This window comes from Dendrobates tinctorius, unplaced genomic scaffold, assembly GCF_039654945.1.
Source record: "Dendrobates tinctorius isolate UK_male_01 unplaced genomic scaffold, ASM3965494v1 ptg000126l, whole genome shotgun sequence".
Classification (NCBI taxonomy): domain Eukaryota; kingdom Metazoa; phylum Chordata; class Amphibia; order Anura; family Dendrobatidae; genus Dendrobates; species Dendrobates tinctorius.
Genome location: NW_027361794.1, coordinates 29,322,460 through 29,335,295, shown reverse-complemented (window position 1 = coordinate 29,335,295; position 12,836 = coordinate 29,322,460).

Genomic DNA, 12,836 nt, shown 5'->3' with positions numbered 1-12,836 from the left:
ATGTAGTATGTTGTATGTAAGTTGTATGTCTGTAGTAGTATGTACTATGCATGTATGTTGTATGAATGTAGTATATATGAAGCATGTATGTAGTGTGTATGTATGTATGTATGTAGTATGTATGTATGTATGTAGTATCTATGTATGTTGTATGAATGTAGTATATATGTTGTATGTCTGTAGCATGTTGTATGTATGTAGTATGTCTGTAGTATGTATGTATGTTGTATGAATGTAGTATATATGTAGCATGTATGTAGTATGTATGTATGTTGTATGAATGTAGTATATATGTAGTATGTATGTAGTATATATGTATGTTGTATGAATGTAGTATATATGTATTATGTATGTAGTATATATGTATGTTGTATGAATGTAATATACATGTAGTATGTATGTAGTATATATATATGTTGTTTGAATGTAGTATATATGTAGTATGTATGTAGTATATATGTATGTTGTATGAATGTAGTATACATGTAGTATGTACAGTATGTAGTATATATGTATGTTGTATGAATGTAGTATACATGTATGTATGTAGTATATATGTATGTTGTATGAATGTAGTATATATGTAGCATGTATGCAGTATATATGTATGTTGTATGAATGTAGTATATATGTAGCATGTATGTAGTATGTAGTATGTATGTATGTTGTATGAATGTAGTATATATGTAGCATGTATGTAGTATATATGTATGTATGTTGTATGAATGTAGTATATATGTAGCATGTATGTAGTATATATGTATGTTGTATGAATGTAGTATACATGTAGTATGTATGTAGTATATATGTATGTTGTATGAATGTAGTATATATGTAGCATGTACGTAGTATGTAGTATGTATGTTGTATGAATGTAGTATATATGTAGCATGTATGTAGTATGTAGTATGTATGTATGTTGTATGAATGTAGTATATATGTAGTATGTATGTAGTATATATGTATGTTGTATGAATGTAGTATATATGTAGCATGTATGTAATATATATGTATGTTGTATGAATGTAGTATATATGTAGCATGTATGTAGTATGTACAGTATGTATGTTGTATGAATGTAGTATATATGTAGCATGTATGTAGTATGTATGTATGTTGTATGAATGTAGTATATATGTAGCATGTATGTAGTATATATGTATGTTGTATGAATGTAGTATATATGTAGTATGTATGTAGTATGTATGTATGTTGTATGAATGTAGTATATATGTAGCATGTATGTAGTATATATGTATGTTGTATGAATGTAGTATATATGTAGTATGTATGTAGTATGTATGTATGTTGTATGAATGTAGTATATATGTAGTATGTATGTAGTATGTATGTATGTTGTATGAATGTAGTATATATGTAGTATGTAGCATGTATGTAGTATGTATGTATGTTGTATGAATGTAGTATATATGTAGTATGTATGTAGTATTTTTTTTTTTTACATTCAACAAATTAGACGGATGATGGGACTACTACTGTCCCATCATTGGCTAATGTGTCAATCACTGTCATTGTAGCAGGCATCGCCCGATGGGACTTGTAGTCCCATCGGATGATGCCTGCACACACACAAGACCCCCGGCAGGCCCGCACAGACCACTGGCAGCCGGCACAGGCCCCCGGCAGTCGGCACAGGCCCCCGAGAGGCCCGTACAGACCATCGCCACAGGCCCCCAGCAGCCGGCACAGACCACCGACAGCCGGAACAGGCTCCCGAGAGGCCCGTACAGACCACCGGCAGCCGTCACAGGCCCCGGGCAGGCTTGTACAGACCCCCGAGAGGCCTGTACAGACCACCGGCAGCCGGCACAGGCCCCCGACAGGCTTGTACAGACCCCCGAGAGCAGGGGCATATCTAGGGGGGGCAGCCGGGGCAGTTGCCCCAGGCGCAGCCAGCAGGGGGGCGGAGTCGGGCCGCCTAATGCAGCGGTCCGCAGTGTCCTCCTTGGCGGCTGCGTTCTGCCGCCCCCCGCCTGAGAGTCGGCGGTTCTCTGTGTCAGCTATCAAGCTGACAGCCGAGGCAGAGAAGGAGGCCGTGCCGGCTCCCAGGGAACAATTGTACTGGCGTCTATACAGACACCAGTACAATTGAAGCTCTGACCGCCGGGCCAGAGCGACGTCAGCAGCGTGATCAGGTCATGTGATCACGCTGCTGACGTCACTCCCCGGCGCCCAAAGCAAACGCTGGTGGTAAGTGTGCTCCTCTGTGGAGCTGAAGAACCACCGAAGATGGGAGATCAGGGGGAGTTAATGAGTGGAGATGGGGGGGATTTGTAGAGGGGATGGCGGTTAATGTGTGGGGGTATTTAGAGTGGGGATGGGGGTTAATGAGTGGGGATTGGGTTAATGTGTGCGGGGGTTAATTAATGGGGATGGGGGTTAATGTGTGGGGGCGTTAATGAGTGGGGTTGGGGTTAATGTTTGGGGGTATTTGGAGTGGGGGTGGGGGTTAATGAGTGGGGATTGGGTTAATGTGTGGGGGGATTTGGAGTGGGGATGGGGGGTTATTTAATGTGTGGGGGGGATTTGGAATGGGGATGGGGGTACTTAATGTGTGTGGGGGATTGGGGATGGGGGGATTTAATGTGTGGGGAGATTTGAGGACACAAAATAAAGAGTATGTATGAGGAAACAGTATGGGGGATTGGTGCAGACAGTATGGGGAGCAAATGGGTTAATGTATGTGGATGGACACAGTATGGGGAGTCGGGGATATGTGTGAACAGACAGTATAGAGAGTGAGGGGGTAAATATATGAGGAGACAGTATGGTGAACAGGTGGGATGTTAGAGGGGAATAGTGTGAGGTGACAGTATATTGCAGACATTTTTATTTAGGAGCATTATAATGACACTTCTATCTTTAAGGGCGTCGTGTGGAGATTTTCTGCAGAAGACCGGAGAAGATGGAAGTCTGCAGAAAAGAGATGTGGATGAGAAAACTCATCATGGGGTCTAGAAGAAAAGGTGACTGACTGCAGAGACGACGTCATCTATAAGGTACCTGGATATAAATGTTATTTGTGATACTGACTAATTCTCATGTTTTTATTTGTCAGGAACATTAAAGGGGTTGTCCAGGTTTGTGCTGAGTCTGCAGTCATTCCTTGTGACTGCAGACTTCTGAATTCTCACAGTGCTCACTGAACGCTGTCAGGATTCTCTCATGCTGGTAATTTACATACATACGGTCACATGCTGACTAGACGTGTGTGGCCTCACTCAATGAAAATGAACGGAGCGAGGCCGGGCACGTCTAGTCGGAATGTGGCCAGAAGTATATAAATCACATACTTGTGCTGACATGTCTGTACATCGGCAAGGGAGAATCCTAAAAGTGTGCAATGCATTCGTTGTGAGAATTCAGAAGCTGCAATGTCAGGATTCAGCTCTGCAGGTTCCAGTAGTCGTCACACGGACACTTCACTCATATGCGATTTTCATACTTATGGTCCTGTGACAACGAGCTTCTCTTCCTGCTTTCAGTTTTTTACTGAACATTGAGAGCATTAGGGAGAGCAGCTCGCAGGTACATGGCTAAGTGTGCAAGTCGCATATGTACTTGGGCGGGGGGGGGAGCCGAACCGAATTCTTTCCCCGGGTGCCAGAAAGCCTAGATACGCCTCTGCCCGAGAGGCACATACAGACCACCAGCAGCCGGCACAGGCCCCCGACAGTCGGCACACACCCCCGAGAGGCCCACACAGACCCCGCCCGCACACACAGACACGCACAGTGTCCGTCCATGCACCGCCCACACTCTTCCCCCCTCCCGAACAGGATGTACAAGGCAAGAAAGGGTTTTTTTTAATTCCGATATTTCTGTCCCATTGACTTGAATGGGACTTCCGGTATCGGAATTGGCGTTACCGATACTTTTTGGGATATCGGGCCAATCCAATCCGATCCGATATTTCTGAATATCGGATGGTATCGCTCAACACTATCACTATATCATCCAGGAAAATTACCACAAATCTACCAATCACTGAGAAAAATACAATTACTGACATTGTCACAGACTGCCGGAGCATTGGTTACCCCGAATGGCGGCATCAGGTTGGGTTTTCTTACAACGAATATCCGATTTATGTTGGGACCCCCTGTCCCTGACAGCCGGTGTCGTTTCCCCTACAGAGGCCAATCCACAAGGACACTGAGGAGCGAGACTCGGGCGAATTTCTCCCAAGTGTGACCCCGGCCTCAGCCGGACTCTGGAAGGGGGGAAATAACCGAGATTTGGGCATTTTAGCTCCTGGAGTGGAGTCGATAGCACAATCATATGCCGCCATATAGTAGACGGCCGGTAACTGGGGAGAATTCCCTCCTGTGTGGGGTCTATTTCCCTCCAGAGAAACCACACGTTACATTCCACACATAACACTGTGTAGAGAAGGCGGCGCGGGGTAATTGTGCCAGTAGTGAGGGGCAAATAATGGCGGTATTGTCACTGACTGAGGAGAAGGCTCCATGGAGGTCTGCACTCCGGAGATCATGTGACCCCTGACTCCTCCCCTCCTGTGACCTCATCACAGGTCCTGTGCACAGAGCAGCCATATATGTGGAGTGCGGCTCTGCAGGTTAGTGATGGGCAGTCCGGCTCTTCTGGCTCCTTTCCCCACTTTTCTCTCTCCTGTCCCTTCACTATAAAGCCTGGGCCTCATTATACAGCTGTACAGGGGTCTAGTGAAGGCTTTTTAGCCCTTTCTTCAGACTGTAGCTCCTGGGCACAGACCCTCACTCCTGTCCCTTCACTATAACGCCTGGGCCTCACTATACAGCTGTACAGGGGTCTAGTGAAGGCTTTTTAGCCCTTTCCTCAGACTGTAGCTCCTGGGAGCAGGCCCTCACTCCTGTCCCTTCACTATAAAGCCTGGGTCTCATATACAGCTGTGCAGGGGTCTAGTGAAGGCTTTTTAGCTCTTTCCTCAGACTGTAGCTCCTGGGAACAGGCCCTCACTCCTGTCCCTTCACTATGAAGCCTGGGCCTCATTATACAGCTGTACAGGGGTCTAGTGAAGGCTTTTTAGCCCTTTCCTCAGACTGTAGCTCCTGGGCACAGGTCCTCACTCCTGTCCCTTCACTATAAAGCCTGGGCCTCATTATACAGCTGTACAGGGGTCTAGTGAAGGCTTTTTAGCCCTTTCCTCAGACTGTAGCTCCTGGGCACAGGTCCTCACTCCTGTCCCTTCACTATAAAGCCTGGGCCTCATTATACAGCTGTACAGGGATCTAGTGAAGGCTTTTTAGCCCTTTCATCAGACTGTAGCTCCTGGGCACAGGTCCTCACTCCTGTCCCTTCACTATAAAGCCTGGGCCTCATTATACAGCTGTACAGGGGTCTAGTGAAGGCTTTTTAGCCCTTTCCTCAGACTGTAGCTCCTGGGATCAGGCCCTCACTCCTGTCCCTTCACTATAAAGCCTGGGCCTCATTATACAGCTGTACAGGGGTCTAGTGAAGGCTTTTTAGCCCTTTCCTCAGACTGTAGCTCCTGGGAACAGGCCCTCACTCCTGTCCCTTCACTATGAAGCCTGGGCCTCATTATACAGCTGTACAGGGGTCTAGTGAAGGCTTTTTAGCCCTTTCCTCAGTCTGTAGCTCCTGGGAACAGGCCCTCACTCCTGTCCCTTCACTATGAAGCCTGGGCCTCATTATACAGCTGTACAGGGGTCTAGTGAAGGCTTTTTAGCCCTTTCCTCAGACTGTAGCTCCTGGGAACAGGCCCTCACTCCTGTCCCTTCACTATAAAGCCTGGGCCTCATTATACAGCTGTACAGGTGTCTAGTGAAGGCTTTTTAGCCCTTTCCTCAGACTGTAGCTCCTGAGCACAGGCCCTCACTCCAGTCCCTTCACTATAAAGCCTGGGCCTCATTATACAGCTGTACAGGGGTCTAGTGAAGGCTTTTTAGCCCTTTCCTCAGACTGTAGCTCCTGAGCACAGGCCCTCACTCCAGTCCCTTCACTATAAAGCCTGGGCCTCATTATACAGCTGTACAGGGGTCTAGTGAAGGCTTTTTAGCCCTTTCCTCAGACTGTAGCTCCTGGGAACAGGCCCTCACTCCTGTCCCTTCACTATAAAGCCTGGGCCTCATTATACAGCTGTACAGGGGTCTAGTGAAAGCTTTTTAGCCCTTTCCTCAGACTTTAGCTCCTGGGAACAGGCCCTCACTCCTGTCCCTTCACTATAAAGCCTGGGCCTCATTATACAGCTGTACAGAGGTCTAGTGAAGGCTTTTTAGCCCTTTCCTCGGTCTGTAGCTCCTGGGCACAGGCCCTCACTCCTGTCCCTTCACTATAAAGCCTGGGCCTCATTATGCAGCTGTACAGGGGTCTAGTGAAGGCTTTTTAGCCCTTTCCTCAGACTGTAGCTCCTGGGAACAGGCCCTCACTCCTCTCCCTTCACTATAAAGCCTGGGCCTCATTATACAGCTGTACAGGGGTCTAGTGAAGGCTTTTTAGCCCTTTCCTCAGACTGTAGCTCCTGGGCACAGGCTCTCACTCCTGTCCCTTCACTATAAAGCCTGGACCTCATTATGCAGCTGTACAGGGGTCTGTTGTGAATTCACTTTCTGGCCTACCTCTGGTTGCTCCTGAGGTCTTAGTTTCCAACTTTCCAGCTCAGTCCCTGCATGCTCAATCTAAGTGTTCTTTTGCTATTGTTCACATTTGATTTGGTTTTGTCTATTTCAGTTTTGTGTGGTCAGCCAGTCTCGGCTGGGGCTGTGCTGAATTTCCTTCATTATGTTACTGCTTGTGCCAGTTTGTTTTTGTCCCTTATTAGATTGACCTCTCTTTGCTCTGTTTTCAGAATATACCAGAGTGCTGATATAGTGGGCGAAGTCTAGTGACTTCAGTATTTTTTCTATCAGACGTGTTGGGCATTTTTTGCAGGGTTTTTTGCATGATTGCAGACAGTGTCTTTCCTTTCCTGTCCTGTCTAGTTAGTTTCGGCCCCATCGTTTGCTCAGCCTATTTTCCTACCTGCGTTTGTGTTTTCATCTTGTCTCACCGACAATATATGTTTGGGGGTTATCTATTCCTTTGGGGTCTGCTCTGGGGCAGTTTAGATTTCCCCTTTCTTGCTTTAGGCTTATTTAGTTCTCCGGCTGTGTCGAGGCATCTAGAATCATCGTAGGTACGCTCCACGGCTACTGCTAGTTGTGTGGATAGGATCAGGGGTCTGCAATCCGCTTAGTTACCAACCTCTCTAGTTTTCTGTGGATTTGCTTGGTCTTGCTTTCTTCCTCGGTGACCCAATCATAACAGGGGTCTAGTGAAGGCTTTTTAGCCCTTTCCTCAGACTGTAGCTCCTGGTCACCATGTGATCTCACCGTAATCCTAACAAGCTAATTAACATGTGGAATCTTGGTCAAAATTATCTCAGTACACAAATCTCCCAGGGTGCCCAAAGTTTTGCATCGCCCCTTTTTTCTTTTTGCAATTATGAAATTGCAAAAAAGTCTATATAAATATATGTTTTATTATTATTGTTGCCTAAAATACAAAGGCCATGTGTCATCTTAGAGGTTCGGCCTTTTAGAGATCATTTCATCTTCATCTTACTACTGCTCACAATAACAGTCATTTTGACCTGGGGCGTCCACACTTTTACATGCCGCTGTCAATGCTTCATCCCACTGGTGCTCAATATTTAATAGGGTCTCGCTATTAAACTTAATGAAAAGTTTGGTGAATGTCTTTGAGCTGTTATTACTAGAGATGAGCGAATATCGTCGGAGAAGTTGTTATTGGCTAATATCGCTTACCGAATAGCTGCATCGGGACCCCGGATCCCTGGAGCGCTCCCGATAATCAGCTGCATGTGTCGCTCTCCATGCAGGTGCTGTGACTATCACACAGCGCGACACACGCAGCTGATTATCGGGAGCGCTCCAGCACACTGAGTCCTGCACACACTGAGGCCCCTGATCATGTGACCCCTGACTCCTCCCCTCCTGTGACCTCATCACAGGTCCTGTGCACAGAGCAGTCATATATGTGGCAGACACTCCTGGATCTTCTGCTTTCTGGGCCGGTTCCTCCTGTGAGTCCTATTAACCCTTTCGCCCCCTGTATTCTCCTTTCTGACAGGACAATATCTGAATTCGGATAGTGTAACAGGGATTTCAGCAATGTGGAAGGAAAAAATGACAATTTTACTTTATTTCCTCACAAAAATGTGACTTTAGCCCCAAAATTGGCAGCGTAACAAATCCTTATTTCCCCCACTGTAGTTTGTAGACTCCATATACAGATCCCTTAAGTACGAAAAGAGCTGAATTCCCAACTTAAATTATTGCATTTTGGAAATTGCCCCCACTGGGAATTTATCTCCAGGTAAAGGCACAATTGTGTCTCCATGGGGGTTGTGCTCACAGCCCAACATCGTGTGACCCTCCAAAGAAATGCCACCCCCACACCATTACTGACCACTGCCAAACCGGTCATGCTGAAGGATGTTGCAGGCAGCAAATCGCTCTCCACGGCGTCTCCAGACTCTGTCACGTCTGTCACATGTGCTCAGTGTGAACCTGCTTTCATCTGTGAAGAGCACAGGGCGCCAGTGGAGAATTTGCCAATCCTGGTGTTCTGTGGCAAATGCCAAGCATCCTGTACGGTGTTTGGCTGTGAGCACAACCCCCATATGTTGACGTCGGGCCCTCAGACCATCCTAATGGAGTCAGTTTCTAAACATTTGTGCAGACACATGAACATTTGTGGCCTGCTGAAGATCATTTTGCAGGTCTCTGGCAGTGCTCCTCCTGTTCCTCCTTGCACAAAGGGGGAGGTAGCGGTCCTGCTGCTGGGTTGTTGCCCTCATACAGCCCCCTCCACATCTCCTCATGTACTGGCCTGTCTCCTGGTAGCACCACCAGCCTATGGACACTACGCTGACAGACACCTCAAACCTTCTTGCCACAGCTCACATTGATGTGCCATCCTGGATGAGCTGCACTACCTGAGCCACTTGTGTCGGTTGTAGAGTAAGTCTCATGCTACCACAAGTGTGAAAGCACAACCAACATTCAAAAGTGACCAAAATGTCAGCCAGAAAGCATTGGTACAGAGATGTGGTCTGTGTTCCCCACTCCTTTATTGAGGGTGTCTTGATAATTGCCAATAATTTCCATCTGTTGTCTATTCCATTTGCACAACAGCATGTGAAATTGATTGTCACTCAGTGTTGCTTCCTAAGTGGACAGTTTGAGTTCACAGAAGTTTGATTTACTTGGAGTTATATTCTGTTGTTTAAGTGTTCCCTTTATTTTTTGAACCGTGTATATAGATAGATAGATTTTTTTTTTTCTTTGCATTGGAGGGTCCAATTCCAGCTATTGCTGTGTGATCTGTGATTTCTATCTACTCCACTGTGTACAGGATAATAGAGTATAATAAAGTAGTTATGGACGTGACGTAACTAACATTGTGCAGTGACTCTGCTTTCCATATAGTGACGGATATTTCTTGTTGCTGAAACTGTGATATTTTTCCACTTTAAACCTTTTTTAAACCCCTCTGATCAGTGCGATCATACAACATACAAGCCTCTGATGGCTCCGGTGATGCCCTGTACTACTGTAGTGCCGTGTATCATCACTGCCTGTCAGTGTAATACTAACGGCCCCATACACATGAGATCAGAGTTGGCTGAACGGTCATTTGGCAGACGGCGATCTCTCCCGACTCCGCCATACACACAAAAATTCCACCTTTCCTGTGGTCTATATGAGAGAGTCGCCTCCAGACTCCTCTAGAGGAGGATTATCTACAGGAAGAACAAACAGATTATCCTCTGAAATTCAGGATGCCGGATCCTTCTCTGCCCTGACATCATCTGTCGGGAGGCCCCCAAATACATTATATGGTCGGCCAAACCCCCCGAAATCAGTGCTTTCATGGAACTTTAGCCTAATGTATATGGGGGCGTTATAAGGTAACTTATTGGACGCTGCCTCTGGCCTGGGCTAATAGACCTTCATACATTGCAGCCCAGACCTCATTATTAGGCATGTAAGTATCGTAGTAACTAGGCCGCCCCATACTATCGAGTACTTGGAGGCGGGGGGCATTCAGCCAAACTCTGTCACACCTTCTTAGATGCCATGTTTGCTTTTCACAGCAGCAAGGGGTTAAACTGTCAGGGTTTTTGTTGCAGCCTCATCTGTGCCGTCCCTGCGGTGTACATCTATGTTCTGGGGCTCAAAAAGATTCATTTCTTTTTAATAAATGTTTAACATGTTAAAAATTATAAATTGTGTCTTCTGCTTTTTTTCTTCTTACAAGAATTGTTGGAGCCAATTTTCTTTAGAAACATTTTAATATCGGCTTTTTCTGGAGTTTTTCTTGTAATATAGAATCATAGAATCATAGAATCATAGAGTTGGAAGGGACCTCCTGGGCCATCTGGTCCAACCCCCTGCTCAAAGCAGGATTCGCTAAATCATCCCAGTCAGATGTCTGTCCGGCCTCTGCTTGAAGACTAAGGAAAGACTAAGGCCAGAAATAAACCCCATAAATCACTCTACATGGAGACTTTGGGATCAGATCATTTCTGTCTGTTGTGTTTGTGAAAATAAAAAATCTTTTCTAAAAGCCTCAAACTTCTGTGTGTGACTCAGAGCTGAGATCTAACGGGATAGAAGATTCCAGTGCGGGGAAGACGGGAAACCTTCATATAGACGGCCGGTGGGGATGGAGGCAGTGACCGACTCTGGCCAAATCTGTCTCCAGAGCCGTAGTAGAAGATGAAGATGTCGTCCTCATCATGAAGGAGTTATTTCTCATGTCGCGTGTAATGAATATCTCCTGCAGTATTGCTAATGCCGATTCCAGTGTCGGTAATGAGACGAGAATTAGCGTTATGGAAGATGAGTCTATGAGGAACGTGTTCAGCTGCCGACTCCGAGGAGGAAACTGCTTGTTGTCTGTGGCCTAAATATATAGGTTTTATTAGTAGATGTCAGGGAAGAAAACTAAACCCTGTAAGATAATAAATCTCCTCATATGTTTCCCTTATTATCGCCAGTAATTGTATTATTACACAGGATTCTTATGATGTTACATCAGATCATCTTCTTCTCATTCAGGTCTCTACAATATCGGATCCTCTCAGTGAAGATCTTCTACAGAAGAGAATTTTCCTGATTTACCCATCAAGGATGGATATGGACAGAGACAAGATGGTGGAGAGGATGTTACACCTCACCCTAGCGATCCTCTTCCGTCTCACTGGAGAGGTGAGAGATTCTGATGACGTCACATTACATTATTCTTATCTATGGGAATAACACATTGTTAGGTGCCGAATTTCTCCCACTGTACAGGGAGAATCTCAAGCCATGTCCTCTGCTGTCTCCCATTCCTCTGCAGCCACAGAGATTCCTGCTCAGCAGAGGCATCGGTCCAGGCGTCTTGCCCAGGCTGATGCTAGGCATCTGGTTTCTCCTTCTGGCTCTGCTATAACTCCATGCTTGAGTCAGCAGCAAGGAGACACTTCTGGGACTAAGTCCTGTCTTTTGGGTACTGAGCATGCCTGTGGGACGACCTCTCATTGGAGGTCAGAGGTCACATGCGCAGGTCCCGTTCCTGCTCTGATTTGTCCACTACTGGGAAGGTCACCGCTATAAAAGAGTCGCATGGCCACTCGGCCATGTGCTAGTATAGACTCTTGTGCCTTATGGTGTGTATGATGACGGATGCTTGTTACTTCGAATGACTCATGAAACCCCTACCCTTGATTGTGTATGTTGTTAGGGTCTAGTGGTTGAAGTCAGGTCTGTCAGTGGCCAAGCTATATGCCACAGTGCATCCCAGTCCTCTGCACTTGCTAGCTTCCGACTGTGCCTCTCTGCCTAGGGCACTGTCCTACCACGCCAGGTAGCAGTAACCGCCAGTGCGGCACCATGCGCAAAGCTATCGCTTACCTCCCCACTCTCGGTGGTTAGTAGCTTCCGCCAGACTGGTGCAGTGCACACTGGTGCGTTATCTCTCGTTTGGTCTCTTGCTGGCTCCACTACAGTGGCACCGAGCGCTAGAGGGGCTCTAACCCCGTGTCCTTGGGGCGGAGTCCTGTGTCTGTATACTAGTGCTCATCCGGCCAAGCCCTGTGAGTTTAACAGGCTTCGGCACCTACATTGTGCTGTTCTGTGAATCAACAGAACTCGCTCCTGTACACACTAGGTGACGCTAACCCTCGTGTGTCTCTTTATTATTTGCCGCATAGTCACCGCCATTACAGCGCAGCAGGTTTCCTTCTCTGCACGGTGGACCCCGGGATGTTAACGCACCACATACCACCATACCGTTCCGCCAGCCCTTAACATAGATGGACAGAACTAGAGAGGTGAGGACTCTGGAAATATCTGTAGTGAGATTTATTAATGTGTCTCTCCATTACCAGGATTACACAGTGGTGAAGAAGACCTCTAGTGATCGCTGTCAGGACCCTGTGTCTGAGGGATGTGGAAGACCCCTGAGCCCAATCACGGAACCTCCACCTCTCCCCCTGATCCATGAGGACATCAATGACCAGAATATCCTAGAACTCATCTACAAGATGATTGAGCTACTGACTGGAGAGGTGACACTGCTGGGAATGCTGGGACATTATACAGTAACACTATGAAGGGATCGGGGGGATGACGGTATCATTGTATGTGTCAGGTGCCTATAAGGTGTCAGGATGTCGCTGTCTATTTCTCCATGGAGGAGTGGGAGTATTTAGAAGGACACAGAGATCTGTACAAGAACATCATAATGGAGGTTCCCCAGCCCCTCACATCTCCAGGTAATAGACAGGACTAAATACACACGGC